Source organism: Trichosurus vulpecula, chromosome 8 (assembly GCF_011100635.1).
Source record: "Trichosurus vulpecula isolate mTriVul1 chromosome 8, mTriVul1.pri, whole genome shotgun sequence".
Lineage (NCBI taxonomy): Eukaryota > Metazoa > Chordata > Mammalia > Diprotodontia > Phalangeridae > Trichosurus > Trichosurus vulpecula.
In genome coordinates this window covers 73060245-73081892 of record NC_050580.1, presented here as the reverse complement: position 1 = coordinate 73081892, position 21648 = coordinate 73060245, and the positions used below count along the sequence as shown (strand labels likewise).

At 39.3% G+C, this 21648-nt stretch overlaps 1 protein-coding gene across 1 annotated transcript in view; it reads right to left on the bottom strand.

The window, feature by feature from the left end:
- Positions 1-20163, bottom strand: part of WDFY4 (WDFY family member 4) — a 392110-nt gene extending 371947 nt beyond the window's left edge. Inside the window, exon 1 of the mRNA XM_036734864.1 lies at positions 20074-20163. The gene's annotated coding sequence lies outside the window, so the exon portion shown is untranslated. The remainder of the gene's footprint in view (positions 1-20073) is intronic.
- Positions 20164-21648: the final 1485 nt, after the last annotated feature.

Sequence of the window (21648 nt, the reverse complement as noted above, 5' to 3'; positions counted from 1 at the left end):
ATAAAGTCCTCTCTTAAGTTCTTCACAACCTGACCCTTTCTATCTTTCCAGTCTCCTTGTACTTTACTTCCCTCCATGAAGCTGCACTGAACTGGATGTTGTTAGTCGATAACAACACGAGTCTCTGAACCTTTGAGGTGTCTGCCTCCATGCTTGGAATGTTCTTCTTCTGCATCTCTCCCTCTTAGCTTATCTGGCTTCCTTCAAGATTAAGCTCAAATCCCATCTTCTACAGGAGACCTTTCCTGGTTCCCCCAACTACTAATGACTTCCCTCTCAGAGGACCTCTCATCTACTATGTATATATCTTGCATGAACCTAGATATTCTCATGCTGTCTCCTTCACTGGAATGTGAACTCCTTAATGACAGACTGGTTTTGCTTTTCTTTGTATACCCAGGGCTTAGAACAATGCCTGACAAAGGGTGAGTGCTTCATCAATGCTTTATGTCAAACACAGGGAATGGATGGTTGTTGTCTGAAGACTAACCTAGATAAATTCCAAGAGACTCATCATCAGAAGATTGACTGCTCAGTTCTGGCTTCTGAGAGTGAAGGTTGTATGGGGAAAGGAGCAGGAGAAGAAATTGAGTTGAAGGAGGAGGAAGATTTGTGAGGGTGATTGGGAGGGCTTTGAAAATGTGAAGGACAGCTGGTATGTGGAGAGAGACGACTCCTAACTGACCTAGAGAATGTTAGTTGCATCACTGAAGACCTACATAAAGAAGACTGTTAGAGAATATACTTTGGAGCCAGGCTTTGAGAGAAGCAATTGCAAGAGGCAAGCAAAAATGTCTGAATGGATACTGTGAGTCCTTGGAAACTCTCCTGCCCCATCATGTCTTTTGAATTCCAATGCTTGCTACCTTTAAATTCCAGTGCTTACTACCTTGGAGATTTACAACCACTGAGAGCAAAGCCATTTGGGGACATCATTCTTTCTCTTCCTGGTTGAGCTGAAATGTTTTATCTCATTACCAGCCAAAGAGCTTTCTTACTATTGGGTACTCTTTGATCTAACCTTCTTGAGGGCAGGGACTCTCTTTAGCCACTTTTTTGTACCCCTACTGTTTAGGGTTAGGTTTAGAACAGTGCCTGGTAAATAGTAGGTGCTTAATAAACATTGGTTGATTAATATATTCTAATTTGTGTAACTACCCTGACATTGTTTTACTATTTTACTTGGCTAAACTGGTTTATTTACTGATTGGTGTTTGTGATAATCCTTATATAATCAGCCTTTGGTAAAAGGGAGTAAAGTTGACCATTGTAAGCTAAAAGTCCTGCTGCCCCTTGAGAGAAATCAGGGAAGCCTCTTTCATTCAGAACTCCTTGGAACTGTAACCCTAGACTAGCAATTTTGGAGGGGCAGCACTGAGATACAAGTCTAGCCTGATAGCACTCTTGGAAGTAGGAGAGATCTCTCGGTCTCAGTGGCCCCTAGATCTTGGCTGCTCTTCCCCTGACACCAGCTAATGTGCATGGCCCTCCTCCTATTTTCCATGGAGGTAGACCAGATCTCGGGTCATATTTACCCATATGACCTAAGAGTCACATTTACATATTAGACAGACCCACATGCAAATATCTTACATTTGGTTTATAAAAAGTCAGCCTCAGAGTCAAGAAGATCTGACTTGCATCTGACACATACTGATTTAGGGGTCTTTGGAAAGACACTCAGCTTGTCAGTATCCCAGGCTTCTCTTTAAGACTGTAAGTTAAAGAGAAGCTGCCAATATGCACTGGAGGAGGGAGCTTCCTCTTTGGAAGTTACCTACACTAATGAAATCACAATTCCGATGTCATTCCACCCCACTGACAAACGGGAACATATGAATAGTGGGGTATCCAGAATAGTGAGGGATCTTGAAACCATGTCATATGAGGAACAAATTAAGGAACAGTGGGCAGGGGGTAGAAGTGAGGGGGAAGGGAGACTAGCTTTATTATTATTATTATTATGTTGAAAGAGGATTAGGCTTATTTTGAATTTCTCCAGAAGGCAGAACTAAGACCAACGGAGGAAAAATACAGGTTGGCATAGTTTGACTTGCAATGCTGATGAATTTTCTACCAATTAGAGTCATACAAGGAGAAAACCACTTTGGGGAAGTTAGGGAGTCCCAAGAAATAGTCAGAAAGAGACCAGTTGATGCTTTCAATAGGGATATTATTGTGGAGGGTAGTTTTTCATGGGGTCTGTGTTGACCTATTTGGCCTCTAAAGTTTCTTCCAAATGTATAATTCTCATATGATTATCTGGTTATTCACATATTTTCCATGGAGTGACAGGTTGTCTGGAAAAATTCTGAGAAATACGATTTAAAAAACTCATCTCTAGAACCTGAAGAATCTTATTCCTGGGCTGGTATAGAAATAAGATATACAGAAATCCTCATGCAGAAGTAGTACAAATGAAATATGAAAACCTATTATGTTCTTCTCTAAAATGCCCTCCAAGCCATGAGTAAATGGCTGTTTGATAAAATTAAAGATAAAAATCGATTTCTTCTTCTGTCACTATGTCACCTTATATGTTTTCAGATAGAAATCTCAACATGTAGAAACTGGATCTTTTTCTTGGTATTTTTTTCTTGTAATATATATGGCTGTAAATTGCCCAAAGGCCCTGACAGTGAGAACAGCCTGTAAATTTAATGAATAAATAATAAAAACATTCATTTTTCAGTGTAGTTTAAAATAATCTGTTTCTTTTCCATTTTGTAGGCAGGCTATAAAAGCAGGCTCAACGTGACTTACTTGGTAAACTCTTCTGGAAAACAATCCCCACATTAACAAGGACCTTGGCACTCAGTTCTATTAAATCAATGTTTCTTGGCTCTGTAACACTGGGTACTGCATGGGCACTGCATGGGAATTGCATTCATCAACCCCACCAAAGTCACTTCTTCAAGTTGCTGGGGAGAATATCTACAATCCAAAGTATAAAGTATTTCGTCCCCCCAGTAAGATAAAGTAAGTGAAATGTCTCTCTAAATCTTTCTTGGAAGGAGTCTAAAGATAAATCCATACAACCAATTTAAAGAACAAGTCCTACTTTCATCTTGATTCTATGGCTATAACCACAGATGGCACTTGGTTGTACCAGATGCCATCACAATATTTGATTGAGAAGTGAATAATTCAGGCAAACAACTATTCATTTGGTCTACACAACATCAATCAAACAGGTTGATTTTCTTCCACTGAATAAATCAGCTATTTATACATCATGTAAACCAATCCTATGTATATATACACACCCTCTACATACACACATTCATACATGTAAAGAATATCATAGCGTCACAGGCCCTTGGAGCTCAAAAAAAGATTCCATGATTATTTTTTTAAGTTTAGAAAGGACTTAACTACCAAGTCATTACAGATAGCATGCCTCTCCTTGTCAAGTTTGTAATACCAAGGGATAGAAATACATATAACTGCATCCAACTTAACCTAACTGCAGCACAGAAATGGGTACAGGAAGTCATATGCATAATTACCTGGGCATTGAAGATATAATTCAAAATCATCTCTTTGATACTTGGAACTCTTCACAATTTGGATTCAATATACATTTACCAACATCTTATTACTTCTTATTATTCTTCCTCCTAACATACTCCATGTTTTAGTCAAACTAGTGTACCTGTAGTTACCTATATATAACCTTCAATCTTCCACCTTCCACCTTTGCACAACCTCATCCTTGCCTGGAATGGTGTTCCTCTCCACATCTCCATCTCTTCATATTTCTAATCTCCTTCAAGTCTCAGTTTGAGTGCTATTACCTACAAAAAGCTTTCTTAATATCCCCAAATGTCAGTGTCTCAACCCCCCCCAAAAATTACCTGGTATTTACTTTGTAAATATATTGCATTTATTTATTGGTGTACATATAATTTCTCCCTGGCAGAATGTAAGCTCCTTAAAGGCAACGATTGTTTTCACTTTCGTCTTTGTAACTCCAGGAGTGTACTTAATCACATCCCAGGTCTACCCATGAGACAAATCGACAAATAAGTACTTAATAAAGTACTTAGTAAATACTTGTTCAATCAAATTGAGTTGAATTTGTAAAAAAAAAATGAGTTTGGATTAAAATTATCTCTAAAGTGATATCACCTACAACTGTAAAATTATATGATTCTCTTTATGAAGTTAAAATGCAAACGTATAGCAATGGAGGAAGACAAACTTCTCAGACATCTTCTTTAGTGAAGAGGGCCTTTTGAAGAAAAAGCTTCTGCATATGTGGAGACAGTAGAAAAGCTTCCTGCCTACCTACTCAAAGTCTTGCCCAATTTTATTGCTGGTATCAAACTGAAGTCAGAACAAGAAAATAAACCTGAAGGACCCCAGGTCAAAGAACAAGGCCAGGCAGGCCAGATTCTAATGCAGCATTCCCTGAAAATAACAGCCAATGTCTGTACCCTGTTCGAAGATGCACAAATCACTTTATACACATTATACCTCTTGAAAACCACAAGCATTCATTTGAATTAATCACTCAGCCTGTAGGTAAACAAGAATTTATTAGTACGTCCAATTTACAGATGGGATTAACTGGAGCCCAAAGAAGTTAAAGTCGTGCACTTGGTTAAATGTGAGGGTCCAGTTGTCCTGATTCCAAACCAGTGCTTTTCCCCCAGCACCCCTGCTATGAACTCATTCTCACACCCAAAATTGTCCTCATTCTTAGTTCAAAAATAAAACTCATGCACAAATAGATAATAATCATTGGCTCTGTTTCTGTCTTTCCTGCTTTGCTCTAAAATGAAAAAGCCTGGAGGGCAGGGATTATTTCCCATGACCTTGACTTGGTTATTACCACACTGTGGCCATGAAATCTTTATAGCATTCATTAAATCCTATTCCTAACCACAGTGAAACTTCCTGGTATCAGTGAAAAAGCAGCTCTCTTCTCCTCCCACCTATGAAGAACCTTCTAGAGAGCAGTTCACAGAAGTCCATGAAAAATTCTGCTCTTGCTTTTTCTCCAATTAATCTATGCAGAACCCTACCTTGACTTTCCATTTCTACACATTTCCCCCACCCCAAATTTGCTTTATGGAAGAGGAAGTGGGCATAAAATAAAGTAGGCAGCTTGTCAAAACAAGAACATTTCTTTGAAATGAAAGTTGGCCAGGGATGCTGCATTTGCATCTACTTCCTAAAAATAGCAGAAGTTAATCTGAAGACTCATGACCTCTCTTGCCCAGAGTTAACAAAGCATGAATGACTACTCATGGGTTCAGGAGGATCCAAGATGCTTAAGCATACCTTATTTAAAAGGAAGCCATCATTAACAATAGTAGTGATTGTGACAAGAAAAGCCCACATTTCTGAGACATTTTTCTTCAGAAATCTATCATTATATTAACTTGGGTACAACCTTCACAAAGACAGATCACAAACTTTCTGGAACTTGTCAGAGTGTTTTTAATGGTTGTTGTGGCTTAAAAATTCATTTTGCTCTGGCCAACCTGTGGTTGAGATTCTCTGACTTTAAGCTGGCATTCAGACCAGATCAACAAATTGTTTGATTGTCGGGTTCATATTATATTTCACGCCCTTCCAACGTGGTAGGACTTCAGTTCTGCTGAAGAAGCCTTGGAGATCCCAGGTCACCTCCATAGAAAGACAAGGAGTCAGAGGAAGACTGGAATAGAGTACATAACTCTTCAGGAGTCAGCCAGCCTGCAAGAATTTCATAGCTTTCTATGTGCCAGGCACTTTGTGCAAAGTACTGGGGATACAAAACAAAACACAAAACTAAGAAGTGATCTCTCCCCTCAAAGAGTTCACATTTTAATTGAGGAGACAGGGTACAAATAGCTATGTACATATAAGATATATACAGTATAAATGGATGGGTAGTGTCAGAGGGAAGGCAAAGAGATGTGGTGGGTGGGGCTAGGGGGATGAGAAAGGAGAGCAGGGACTGTGGCAGTCTGGTACATAGTAGATACCTGGTTTAAAAATGTTTACTGACTGACTGAAGATAAGATTTGAAATGAATATTGAAGGAAGCCAGGTGGAGATAAGGAGAGAGAACATTCATGGCAAAGGAGACACCCACTGAAAAAGCTGGGAGATGGAGTTTCATTCATGAGAAACCGAAATTTAGCAAGTGTAGCTGGATTGCAGAGCACATAGAGTAAAGCATAAGAAGACTGGAAATGTAGGAAAGAAACAGGTTGTGAAGGGTTTCCAATGGCAGAACCTTTGCAATGTGCCTTCTTCACAATAACCCTACCAGTTGGCAGGTATTAACTCTATTTTACAGACAAGTAAACTAAGGATCAGAAGAAAGCCATAGCTTGCCCAAGATCACACAACCAGTAAGCAGCACATTCCAGACTCAAACTCAGGCCTTGTGAAGGCCTGTTCTCTTCTCTACCTTTGGGCAGGGTGGGGGGGGGGTGGAGAGTGGTGGTAATTAGAGTTAAGTGACTTGCCCAAGGTCACACAGCTAGTAAGTGTCTGAGGTCAGATTTGAACTCAGGTCCTCCTGACTCCAGGACTGGTGCTCTGTCCACTGCACCACCGAGGAACAAATAATAATAAGGATAAAAATTAGGTCTGTGATTTCACTAATAAGGGGAAATTCCTAATGAAGAAACTCCTATTAATGCAGGTTGGCACCTTCTCATCAATTTATAGTCTTAGGGTTTAACCTATAGAATTGAAGGGTTGAAGTGACTCATCGAGGGTTGCAGAGGCAGTAGGTGTAAGAGGCGGCTTTGAGATTAGTTCTCTATCTACTATACTACTGCTGCCTCTAACAATGAATGATGATGATGATGATGATACATTTATATGATATTTTACAATCCACATGAGAGGTGGAGTGGCATAAAGGATAAAGTACTGGCCTTGGAGAAAGAAAAACCTAGGTTCAAGGCCCATCTCTGAAAGACCCTAGCTGTGGGACCTCGGGAAAGTCATTTAACCTCTTGGTGCATCAGGCAAACCTCTAAGACTCTAAGTTGTAGAGAAGGTATTGACCTGTATTAGTGGAGATATTTGTCTGGGATTTTTCTGGCATTAGAGATTTATCCGGGAATTCCTTATATTAAAAAACACACACAGCTCCAGCCCCTATTCCTATCCCTATACAGTCTACAAAGTACTTTCTTCAGAGCGCCTCCATGTAATAATTAGGGAAAGCAATATTATTGCCATTTTACGCATGAGAAAACTGAGGTTTTGAGGAGTTTTGTAGCAACTCTTTTTGTTATGAGTAAAAAGTTCCATTTCACCAGAAGGTGATGAGGGAAACCACCCATAAACAGAACATTCGTTACATGAAGATTAACAAGAAAAGCAGTAGTACAGTCAGAATGCCAAAGATAAAGCAGTAGTTCATAAAATATGGGAAGTAGAAAGTGCTCAGGTCCTCTCCATGTTCTTCCACATCTAACTGCTATTCAGATCATTTGCCATACACAAACAGATCTGCTAGACTCAAGAGGCAAGTCCAAAGCACTGGAAGGTGTGTGTGTTCCTCAATAAAATACAGTGCACATTTAGTAAGGGTGGATAATATGCAGAATGCCATGGGAGATGTAAATTGTAGATGAGACAATGTCTCCACCCTGAAGGGGCAGAAGATTCCCTGAGGGAATCAGGGGAATTGGCGGATATAATGGAGGATAGAAAGGCAAGAAAAACTAGCTCGGAGATTGTTACTGGAACCAGACTTTTCGTGATGAATGCCTGAACTAGAATGGTGAAAGTGAAAACGGAAATAAAATAATACTGAAAAAGCATGTTTAAGGGGGAAACAACCAGCACACAGTGATATTAGATTTAGCATGTGAAGGAGAAGGAAATGTCAAAGATTATTCTTTGAGAAGGGGAAGAGAGCACTGAACATGGACTAGCTTAACTTAGAAAGGTTAAAGACCAGCATTGCCTCCATATTTATACCACGTCAGTAACACACCAGCATAGCCATATTGTAGGTCTTACTATGGTGCTTGATCATCTCCAAGATGCAGGGCTTTGAAATGCTAACCCTTCACCTCCAGTTTCCCCCACTACCTCATTCACACTAAATCTTTTCTGCTGTCATCGTGAGCTCAATCGATCAACTAGCATTTATTAAGGGACAGGTGCTATGCTAGGTGGTAGAGCAGATGGAATGCCAGGCCTAGAGTGAAGAAGGCTCATCTTCCTGGGTTTAAATCCAGCCTCAGATACTTACTAGCTATGTGACCCTGGGCCCATTTAAGTCCATTTGCCTCAGTTTCCTCATCTGTAAAATGAGCTGGAGAAGGAAATGGCAAACCACTCCATTATCTTTGCCAAGAAAACCTCAAATTGGGTCACAGAGATTCAGACATGACTGAAAATCACTGAACAACAATGAACTACTTGTCAGGCACTATGCTAAGAGCTAGAGATACAAAGAAAGGCAACAGGAAAAATAAAAATGAAACAAAACAAAAATAGTCCTTGCTCTCCAGGAACTCATAGTCTAACAGGGGAGATCAGACAACATACAAATAACTATGTACAAACAAAATATAGACTGGATAAATTGGGGATTGTCTCAGAGAGAAGGCAATAAGATTCAGGAGGACGGAGAAAGGCTTCTTTCAGAATGTATGACTTTAGCTGAAACCTGAAAGAAGCTGGAAATACAAGTAGATAGAGTTTATGATGGAATAGGTTCCAGGCATAATGGACAGCCAGTGAAAATACGAGGGTTTTGGAGAGAGACTGTTTTCTTCCAGGAACAAACACCAAGGAAACCAGTGTTGCTGGACCACAAAGTAAAGGAGATTAAGATAAGAAAATTCAAAAAGCAGGAAAGGGGTAGGTATTATAAAGGTATTATAAAGGGCACTAAAGGCCAAATATATGATTTAATCTTTGATCCTGGATTTTATTGAATAGGAGAGCAACATGGTCAAATCTGCCCTTTAGGAAGATCAGTTTGATAGCTGAATGGAGGATAGACTGACTGGAAATAGGGAGAGACTTGAGGCAGGCTGACCAGCCAACAGGTTACAGAAATAGTCCAGTTATGAGGTGATAAAGGTCTACTCCACGGTGGGTGCAGTATCAGAGGAGAGAAGGGGGTACATACAAAAGTGTTACTAAGATGAAATGACAGGACATGATACCTGATTGGATTTGGGGGGTGGAGTGAGAGAGTAAGGAGTGGAGGATGATACCTACATTGCAAATCTGGGCAACTAAGAAGATGGTGGTAGCCTTGACAGTAGCAGGGACTAGCTCCGGTCCATTGATTCTGGCCCCATTCTCCTGGTTTATCTCCCTTTCTGTGGCTTCATTTGCCTTCCTATTCAGTCTCTACTCTGTCCTCTGCTGCTTTAACGAGGCAGTTAGGTGGCATACTGGATAGCATACTGGAGCTTCAGATACTTATTTTCTGTGAGAACTTCAGCAAGTCCCTTAATCAACCCGGGCTTCAGTTTTTTCATCTGTAAACTTGAAATCATAACAGCACTTCCCACACAGTGTTGGTGTGGAGATCAAAGGAGATAACATATGTAAAGCACCATGCAAACATTAAGACATTCTTATAAATATTATTATTAATAATTCTAAAACCATCATATTAACATTCCTGAAACTTGGGACTTTCTGCTGTGCCCAGACAACCTGCTAATCCTCAGGTCTAGGCAAGCCCTGGGTAACTTCTCAGGCTAATGAGTATCACTGGACAAATTCCCCAAATCCTGCTCATTTTCAAAATTATGTATTTCTGCTCTTCAACCTCAACTGGGCCTTCACTGTTGCTCAGAAACCCTCATAGTCTATGTTCATGGATTCTTGACTCTATTCCCCACATTCACCATTTCAAACTTCTTCAGACCTCAAGCCCCTCCTCTCCACCAACCCCCTTCTATATGTACTATAGACAACCAAGCCTACTTCATTAACAAAATTAAATTCTGCTTTCAGGAGCTCCCCCAACTCTTTTACTTCCCTCCTGACGTGGAGGTAGAATTAGGTTGGGAGCCATTACATCTTCTCTGATCCTGCACATACTACCCAGGCCTGGGATTATGTCTAATATTTTACCCCAGGGTAGAAAAAAAAATCATCATGTACATTAACCACCATCTGAGTCAAGTAGAACTTGAGCCATTTCCTTGGGGCATGATCCTTGTTCCAGAATCTCTGGTTGAATATGGGGCACAAACTTCCTCCCCCTGAAAAGGCAGATTCTTTGCCTCTAACAATGGAACTAATCTTTGTATAACAAACATTTGAAGTGGGCCATTGTTTCCTCTGAAGTTAGGAATATTTCTGAGGCCAGGGGAACCATATGGGATTTCTAGAGACTAATAACTTACCTCTGTTTCCATGTATGATGAAGCCCATGTGAGCAAACCAACACAGAGTATACTCATGTCAAACCAAAATAATCCTTTTAACTCAGTTGCTCCCAGTAAGACAACTCCTCAAAACATTTTTAATCATCTTTCATGTTATCATATCCCCTCCTCATTCTGTGTTGTCTCAGTGAAAGATGTGATCCCATTCCTTTTAAGGATTTATATTCTCTGTGCCCTTGATCTCATTCCCTTTGACTTCCTTCAGGAAAGACTTTGGTCAAAATCTACCCCTCCCCTTGATCATGCATCTTTAACCTTTCCCTCTTCAGTGACTCCTTTCTATCCACCTAAAGATAATCATTATTATTTGATCTCCACTTCTCCATTGAATACTTTTTTATCTGACTACAAGCACAGTCCTACTTCCCTAATCCTACAAAAAAAGCCTTTCCGCCATCTCTCTACCCCATCCAGCTATTGCCTTATAGTTCTCTTCCCCTTTATGGCCAAATGTCTTTTGGAAATGCAGTCTATACCATATGCTTCTCCTTCTTCATGACCCACTCTCTCTATAATCTGGGATCTAGTCCCATCATTCTCCTAAAACTCTTCCCTCAAATATCACTGATGACCAAATCCAATGACTTTTCAGCCTCCATCCTCCTTGTACTCTAGCCTTTGTCACCAACAGCCGCTCTTCCTGGAAATTTGTTTCTCTTGTGGTTTCAGAAAAATGGTTCTCTTAGTTCTCTAGCTGCTTCATTGATGGTTCTTCTTCCCAACCAAAGAAGACTAGTATTGATAAATCAATCAATATTATTAAAATACATAGAATATGCCAGAGACTATGCTATACACTAGGAAGAAAAAAATGCTAAATCATTCCTTGCTCAAAGAGTTTGCATTCTATCATAGTAACATTTACACGCAGGGTAGATAAAAAGAAGTATCTAAGGAGAAACACAGTAGGAAGTAATCCCCACGGCTCTACCTTCATTCAGCAACCTTCTCTTCTCTCTCTCTATTTTTCCCCTTGACCATCATGTCCACTCTCACACCAGCCTTCTCTTCCTCCTGGATCTCAAGCTTGACTAGTGAGCTGGGTACTGCTTACTTTCTCCATATCTTGCCCACATCCAAGCTCACTATGTCACTTTCTGACCATATCTATGCCATGCCGAAATGCATGGACACTAAGCCCACCTGCCAAATCTAGCTCTGCAAAATGTATTCAAATCAACACTACCATTCCTGGAATGCCCATCATCATCACTGTTATTGTTATCACTAACATTATTAAGCATATATTGCATTAAGCTTAATAGCTTAAAAGTATACTAAGTCTTTTAGAACATTTTTTGGGATAATGATTTAAGATTTACAAAGCCTTTTATAAATATTTTATTCTCTCTACTGCTCCACCTAACTGCTTCAATAAAATGCTCTTTGACCCAAAGATTCCACTTACAGGCACATGTCCCAAAGAGGTCAGTGACCAAAAACAAAAATGGAAAGGTTTCATATGCACCAAAATATTCATAGCAATACTTTTCTGTGTCAGGAAAGAATGGAAAACAAAATAGGTGTCCATCATTTGGAGAGTGGTACGTAAATGGAATAGAATATTACTATGCTGCGAGAAATAGCAAACATGATGAACACAAGAAGAATGGGCAGGCAGACTTAAGTATTATGAACAAGTATAAAGTGAAGTGAGGATATAAAAACATAACTGACACAATGACAACAACGTAAGTAGAAAGAACAACAGAACAACAGCCCAACAGCTGAGCAAAAGCAGGTCTATAAATGTGCGGAACAGTGAATGTGAAAATCTAGGGAAAAAGAAGACTTGTAAGAAGTAATGCTGATAATTGCACATGTATAACCCATATTAAATTGCTTACTCTCTCAGGGAGGGAATAGGTGAGGGAAGAGGAGAGAAAATTTAGAACTCAAAAGGGTTTGTTTTAAGGAATGTCAAAATTAGTCATATTGTTAAGTGGAGGAAAATATTATTTTAAAAAGGAATAAATGGGGAAAAATCAATTTCTTTCAGAAACCTGGAAATATTTTAGGTAGACCATATTGGGAGATAATATAAACTTAAAAAGAATTAAAGCACATACATACACACATGTGCACACACACACATGTGCACGTGCACATACACACACATGTGCGCGCACACACATACACACACACACACACACAAACTACAACTATATATATAAAAATGTCAAACGGCAACAAAATTCAGGTCAAATACAATGGACAATGTTGTTACTAACTTAATAAAGTTAAAGTACTTATTCTTGCTTTCTTTTCACAAATAGTAAATTTTAAAAGTGTAAAGTCATATGCACTATTAGTTTTAGTTACTCTTTTTATAAAAATACTGGAATGCTTCACAAATCTGCATGTCATCTTGGCTCAGGAGTTAATCTTCCTCTTTATAGTTTCGATATTATATTAAAAATTCTCCAGATCGAGCACATAATTACACTTTCATACTGTTTTGCTTAACTATTTGGGGGTGGGTTTCTATATTTTTATATTGTTGTTATTGTCATATATTGTAGAGGGTTGAGTTTATCTAGGTTTGCCTACTGCATCAAAACTAAAACAATGAATTAGAAGACAAAGGAGTAGGTAGTCAACCAAATCAAATGTCACCAAGAGATAAAAGAGGGTAAAGACTGAAAATCCTTCCTAGATTTGGCATGAAGGATCAATTTCAATTCCATAGGTAGGTATTGAGTATTTACTATGTGCATGGCAGAAGTGTGCTTTGAATATGGACTGAGGTGCATTTTCACTCAACTTTGGAATAGGAAAAAAATTCCGTTGTGGTCAGAGATGGAGATTCTGATGAGAAAAAAAAATAATCATCTATTAGGAGGAACTTACTTCGTGTTATCTACACTTCCTTTTTTAAGCTTCAGCTATGCCTGTATATACTGCCACACCTTTGTGGTTTTTCCAATAGTAAAAGAATAGAGGAACATAAAGTAAGTTCTCCTAATAAGGCTCAGTTTTCTTTCTCAGTATGTATGGCAACTTCCATATTGTTGAATGCACATGGAACATTTTGACTGATTAGAGATCTAAGGGAAATTTTTGGAAAAAGAATAACACCTTTGCAAAACTAATTTCTTAGCATCCTTAGGTTATTTTGGAAACATAATAATGTATTAGGTACAACTTGGTTTGCTTACATAATTTCTATATATGGCATTTTATATTTAAACCTATGGTTTATTCAGATGATGATGATGATGACAATGATAATGATGATGTCTGGACCTATAATTTCATCAGTGTAAGGAACTCCCAATGTGGAAATTCCCTTTGCTGATGCATCTGAGCAATTCACTGGGACCTTGTAGTATTAAAACATTTGCCTAGTGCACGAAAAGGTTAAGTGATCTTCCTATAGTTACACACATACAGATATATAAATATATATATACAGATATTATATATATACATGCACATACATACATGCACACATATATACACACATACATATGTGCATGTGTACATATCTATAGCTACATAGAGATATAAACATATGTATCTATATTTATAGAGCTATATCATATATGTATATGTATATACATACATATACATATGCATACACACACATACATCTATATCTTCCCAACTCTATGGCTCCCTATCTTCTATACTCTATGCTATATAAGGCCCTTCTGAAAAGATTTACTTTCAAATGAGTTTAAATTTGGTTATGATTAGAGCTACAAACTGCCTGAAGTTGAAGACCATAGTGACTAATAGGTTGAACTATCAGTGGCTGCCTCTTATCCAATACATCCTTGTCCAAGTGTCTCCCCTCTACTACATTAGCCACCATGACAAAAGCTTTAGAGCTGGACATTTTCTCCCTGAAATTCTATCAAATGTGACTCTGAGCTTTTTCAGGTCATCCCATAGCACAATATAACCCTAAATAAATTATTTAACCTATATGCGTCTTAGTTCTCCCATCTATAAAATGAAAGGGTTGCACTAAGGTTGCCTCTATTGTCCCTTCCAGCTGTAAATCTATGATTTGATGCAATCTACTTCCTTAAAGTCTAGGTCAGTGGTCTCAACCTCAAATGGCATGTTTGCTCTATGAAACTCACCTCTTGGCCCTACTACTCTCTTAAATCTTAGCACTTCTACCCAGAGTCGATTACACAGTTATATACTCATTTGGAATATACCTTGGAGGACAGCAAGCCTCTTTAAGTGTGATGCAGATTACTGATCCCCGATATAGGGAATACATCTGGTTACACTTGCTTTTCTTTTCTATTGTAGATTTCCATACAGATGCACCAACTTGGCTTAGAGTGATCTCCCTTTGATCATCCAAAAATAGATATCCTCTTCTCTCTAGACAATTAGAACTGAGGGTAGGAGTGGGTGGGGAAAGTTTGATGAAAGGAACTGTGCATGAAGTTAAACTCTCATTCATTTTTCCCTTCCAACATAGCTGACTCCCAGAAAAAAATGGATAGATTAGGACTAGGCTTGATTTGATGTTTTACTGTCCTATGGATTGTTAAGATCAAAGCTGTAACTAGGGCAGGGCAACCAGAGCTTAACTTCTGGGTGCTGAATTTAGAAGTTTCTGATAATATCTGCAGACTTTCCAAAGCATATAGACAACAGAAAAAAATTAAGATTAATTGAAACAGAAAGCTATCCTTCCTCATATCTTTTTCAAGTTCTTGGATCTCTGTTCTTCCTTCTTCCCTCCCCCCTACAGAGTGGTGTCCATTCACCCTTATCTACTCAGTTGAGAACACCATCCATACCACCTGACCCATGATAGTTTCTAGTGATGTCTTTCTTTACGACTTTACCAACCTCTTGTTGATTATGATTTTGCTCAGGCTTTCTTTTGGCCAAGGAGTCTAGGACGGCTCTTAAAGATGTTTCAGAGTACCACTGGAAGAACAATTGTTTCTGAATATAGTCCGTTTGCAGAGCCAGTGGACCAAGCTGGTGAGAGGAGTGGCTGTTCTCAGTTGGCTTTGTGGGCTATAAACTAAGACACCTTATCAGCTCAGACAATTAATGAAAATCTAAGGGTATTTCTGCCTGACATACAGAAGGTAAAATGAAAGATTTTTGTAAGAACATATTTTTGTTGTCAAACAACTGATGCTACTGCAAGGTTCGGGCATCAAGATTCAAAAGTAGAAATGCAAACACTACCATTGCATGGATTATAAAAGAAGTAACCTAGACCCAAAGGAAGTATACTACAGTGGCAATGGGGGGTAGTCCAGTATAGTACAAATAGTCCCAGATTTGAAGTCAAGAAAGACCTGAGTTCAAATTCTAACAATAACACTTTATAGTTGGTCATGTCCCTTAATCACTGTGGGTCTTAGTTTTCTGATCTGTTAAATGGGATTACTATGTCAGGAACCTCTGATTTTGTCAATATAGGAACTCCCTCTACCAATACCAATGACAATGCATTTTAACATTGAGTTTTAAGGAGTTTCCTGAGACTCAGAAAGGTTGCATCTTTCTCTTGGCCATGTTGACGATAAGATTCAGAAGAATCTGAAATAAAATCTTCCTCAATCCAAGCTCAGCTCTCGATACACAACAACATATTGCTTCTTTTATCTGTGAAGTGAAAATAGTAATACCCTCAACACTAGCTCACAGCAGTGCTACGAAGAAAGCACTTTGCTAACCCCAACTCTCTCCATACATGTGAGTTTATCATTATGTGAGTAGTTTCAGATGCTGCAAAAGACAGTCTATTTTTGAGTATTTGATATAGAATGAATGTACATTAGAATTCTGGAAGAAATGTTCTTTACAATGTTCTTTAAAAGTCATACAACTCATTTTTGAAAAGGGACAGGGTCAAAGGAGAAAACTGAATAAAGGGGGACAGGATAGGATGGAAGGAAATATGGTCTTTCACAACATGACTATTATGGGAGTGTTTTGCATAATGATACATGTATAACCTATATTGAATTGCTTGCCTTCTTAAGGAGGGTGGGTGGGGAGGGAAAAAGGGAGAGAATTTGGAACTCAAAGTTCTAAAAACAAATGTTTAAAAAATTGTTTCACATGCAACTGGGAAATAAGATATACAGGCAATGGGGTACCATCTTGCCCTACAAGAAAGTAAGGGGAAAGGGGATAATAGGGGATAACAAGAAAGGGGAGTAGGGTGATAGAAGGGAGGGTAGACTGGGGAAAGGGGCAATCAGAATACATGCCATCTTGAGGTGGAGGGAGGAGAGAGATGGGGAGAAAATTTGTAACTCAAAATCTTGTGAAAATGAAAACTAAAAATAAATTTAAAAAAATAAAAGTTATGCAACTTCAGGGTTGGAAATTATCACAGAAGTCAAGTAAGCTGATTTCTATCTAAACCATAATTCCCTTCCCAACATTCCCAACAAGAGTCCACCAAGGTTCCTGGAGGGACTCCTGTAGGATCTGTCAGTAATAGTAATGATAGCATCACTGTGGCTGTTGTCATCATTGTATTCTAGGTCTCCTTTACTAAATTTATATAATGAGAATTGTGCCACCTAACTCACAGAATTATTTTGAAGAAGGTAGTTTGTAAATTAAAGGAGTAAGGATAGTACCTATTATTTTACTGAAGTAGGGAGCTCCCAGGTGAGGAAACTCCCTCGTCCAATGTAGGTCATCACCTTCTCCACAACTTACAATCCTAGAGTTTTCTAGGACACCTAGGTCTTCCTGGTTCTGAGAATTGTTCTCTGTCCATTATGCCACATTGTCTCTCATTGTTTGCAAACCATAAACTATAAAATTCTCTAGAAATGCCAGGTATTATCAGCAATTCTTGCTCTAGGTGGTGGCTTGAACATAGCTCTTACAGAATTGCAACATTTTGGAGCTGGACATGACTTTAAAGATCAACTGGTACAACCCTCTCAATTTACAGATGGGGAAACTGAGACTTGGAATGGTAAAATAACTTTTTCAAGGTTATGCAACTGTGCTATCACAGAAAACCCTTTGAGAATGTTGCCATATATATGAATTAGATTAAATTAAAATACCAATTATTGCAATTTATTTTGATTCCTAGACCCTTAAGTAGAGAATTCAGTATTTCTAAGTCTCTGAACCTTTTGGCACTGTCTAGATAGTCAACCCCCAAACAAAGAATTACTGATAGGGCAAGATAATGTGTGTTACTTTCCCAATCATAATTTCTTACCATGAAAAAAAAAATTAAAAAGTGGAATTTTTGCAAGGGTAATACTAGAGGGGCATTGTTAAGGAAACTGCTCATTTGATGCTTTTTAATATAAATTCAAATTAGAAGGAGAAAGAACATCAGAAATTAAATTAATATTTTTGTGACTTACACTCAGACTACCCACCATATAATGAATAGCCCACAGATCTTATGAGAGCCACTCACAGAAATTTGCTGTGCATCTATCACAATAGTTTCCAATTAGCTACAGCCAAGCAGAGCAGCTTCATCTCCCTGCTTCATTCCATTAAAATATATGCCTATTAACAATCTTAAAGTTCCATGTTTATACGACATATTTGCAACTATGTAGAAGAAATAAATGGCATTAGGCTAAAATACAAGTTTCCTAGAAGCACAAAAATTGTGCCTCCCTGCCAATACCCTGCAATTTGTAAGTCAAATTGATCAACCTTTCCTCATTAGTCATCAAGATTAGCAAAGAAAATAACTGTCCACTGTGATTTGACTGTGTCCATCAAAGGGTCCTTTGGCCCTAGGATTATGCTCCTACCCAAGCCTATAGAGCTGCATTAAGGCACAGATCTGGAAAGGACTTCAGGAGTTATCTGGTCCAACCTCTTCATTTGGGAGATGAGGACCTTGAGACTCAGAAAGGTTAGGTGACTTGCCCAAAGATCATAAGTGCTAAGCCAGGTTTTGAACTCAAGCCCTGCGACAACAGTCTTCACACTGAACCATGCAGCCTCCCCAACCATTACATCAGTATTTTTGGTTTGAGCTAATTTGTTCAGACAAACTATCTCAAAAATGAAAACATGTTATGGGAAAAGAGCAACACATGAACCCATTAGCATGTGGCCAAGATAAACTCATCCAGATTTTTTCTTTTTAGCATATCTGTTATTTCATTGATGTAAGAAACTCTCTGTGAGGCATCCTACTGATACAAACTATTACCTGCTGTATAATCTATAATATATACATAGTAATGTATATAATCCACAGACAACATTTCGTTCCTACAATAATAAAGATTGTTGTTGTTCAGTCATTTTTCAATCATTTCCAACTCTTTGTAACTTCATTTTGAGGTTTTCTCGGGAAAGATACTGGAGTGGTTTGCCACTTCCTTCTTCAACTCATTTTACAGATGAGGAAACTGAGGCAAACAGGGTTGAGTGACTTGCCCAGGGTCACACAGCTAATAAGTGTCTGAGGCTGGATTTGAACTCATGAAAATGAGTCTTCCTGATTCTAAACCCAGTGCTCTATGGCTAGCTGCCATAGCCAACATTTTACAAGAAATCAATGTCAAGTCACTGTGTCTGACACTGGTGTAGACACAAAGTAGAACACAACTCAACCTTCACCTTCAAGGAATTTATTATCTAGAAGTGAGAAAAATAAGTCATGCACAAAGCAAGTTCAAACTCATAAGAGAGGTACAAAGCTTTATGAGAGCTGAAGGAGGAAATGACCAGTTAAATTAGATTTGTTAGGTATCAGCTATCAAAGATCAAGGCCTTTAGAGTATAGAGCAAAGAACAGATAACATATAAAAAAAAAACAGCGAAGGCAGAAAAACTGTCCAAAGCATGGACTAAAGACAATGAAGGCTCACGTAAGTGGGATAGGCAAGGACAGATTAGAATACATTGTTAGGGCTGGAAGGGACCTTACAGATGATGTAGAAACTGGGGGCAAGAATAATTCAGCCCAACCAGGCTCACAATCCACTTAGTGGCAGAGCTGGCTTCCTGACTTCCAGTCCAGTGCCTTTTCCAATACCGACCCCCATTCGGAGATTCAAGGCACCAGAGGAGGAGAAATAAAGGGAGCCCAAAGTAGCACAAAGGGCACTGAACCTGCAGTCAGAAAACTTGAGTTCCAATCCTGACTTTGCCATTTATTACCTTTGTGATCTGGGACAAGTCCATTTTGTCCTTCTTGGCCACCTTTTCCTCACCTGTCAAATGGGCACTTCTCACGTTCTCTGAGGGAGAACCCAATCGGCAATTTTGCCCTCAGGCCTGCCTTACTGCAGGCTGTTGCTACACGTAGCCTGTCCCAGGCACTGCAATCCCCAAAAGGAATGAAACAATTGTACCTGTTCCTTAGTTTGGGGGGTTGATAGTAACAGCTGGATACACTGCTCCAGGGAAGGCTGAAGGAGGGCAAGCTGCTTTTCTTTAAATTACAACAAACCACATTATACACAACCAGACCAAAACACGAAGCAAAAAAGATACAAATATCCTTTCAGCCTGACTTAGAACCTCACTTGGGCTGGTCATTGTAACCTCACAAGCCTCACTTCAGTTCCCTCTTTGCCTGAGTTCACCTCTTTAGCCCCAGGCTTGCAAGAAACCAATCAGCCTGAAACACTTAACATTTCACAGCTTCTTTATCAAGACAGAAGCTAAGGCTTTGCCCCAGTCTACCATAGATGGGCTCAGAGTCCCTGAGGATAGCCTTGGCCTTGCCAGAGTGACCTACCTGAGATATCTCTCCAGATCCCCCCGCCCTGGGGAGACTCCAGCAGCATCTGAGCCCCAGGGATCTGCTCTTTACTGGGTGGGTTTGCCCAGAAGGCCACCAGGCACCACAGCCCCTTGAATCTTCAACAACTCCCACTGGCTTGTTCAGCTCCTCTGTGAATCATGCAAATAGGCTCTAGGCTTATTTCCTGGAGAAAGCAGAAGTGAGGAAGCAGGGAGAGTTTCATTTTATACTTAATCCAAGCTGGTGACAACAGCAGCCTAAGTTACTGCAGAGACAGCCAGGCTGTACAGGAAGGTGACCTTTGACTTCCTTTCAACCAAAAGAGAAAACCCTCTGGAGCCTCAGGGACCATTTCCAACGAATGTGTACTTCTTGCTCAAAACCAGAACAGAGGCTGCTACCTATTTATTTGCATTTTGGGAGGGGGCCATGTAGGAAGAGGAGCAAGCAAAAGGGAACTGAAGGATTTTCAGGAAGGGGTCAGCTAGTTTTTTCTCCAGAAATGGTTCTGCATGTGACTTGTAAGTACACGAGAAATAATCTTCCACCAAAACCAAGCATTAAGCTGGAAACCACACCTTAATGGTAGTAACAGTAGTTCCTAGTGTGGTACAGGAGAAGGGGCACTGCTCTGGCTCTCAAATGCCAGGTTACCCCCAGGGCCCTACTTCTCACGGGAAACTTGGACAAGGAAGAAAACAAGCATTTATTAAATACCTACTATATGCTAGGCACTGTGCTAAGTGCTTTCCAGATACTATTTCACCTGATCTTCCCAATAGCCCTGGGGAAAAGATGCTTTTATTATCCCCATTTTACAGTTCATGAAACCTAGCTGACAGAGGTTAAGTGACCTGCCCAGGGTCACACAGCCGGTACGTGTCTGAAGCTAGATTTGAAATCAAATATTGCTAAGTCCAAACCCAGCTTCTCTCGCCATATATCTGCCCCAAGTCATTGACTCTACCTTTGTAACCTGGGGGGAGGGAGGGGCAAATCATTTTACTCTTATTGTCCTCAGTTTCCTCAAGTATAAAATGAGAGCAGTGGATAAAGATGGCACCTGAAGGTCCTGCCAGGTATAAATCTATAATACTATGACTTCATTTCTCTGGGCTCTGGTTTATTTATCGGTAAAATAGAAGTGTTTCTTTCTGAGTTGGATTGGTGCCTCTAAGACCCCTTTCTAATCAATAATACTACTATTAATGATAATAATAATATCAGCATGAGTTTGTGTCCTAATACTTTTATTCAGCTCCAGAAAGCAGTTATTTAATCGATGGGTACAATAGTCTGTGGAACATTAAATATAAAAGAAAAAAGCTGGATAGCAACATGGCCCAATCGAGATACAAAGAAAAGCAGAAGACAGATTCTCCTCCCAAGGATCTTATAATCTGATGGGCAGATAACAAGCAAACAGATAAGTGCAAGCAAGATAAATATAGGATACTAGAAAGCAAGGACTTGCTTAAGCTCTCCCCCAGGTCCCTCCAAACACCTGTGAAATGTCTCTGAACAAATTCTAGGGCTGCAGAACCCACAAAATAGTAGAGGGAAGCAGAG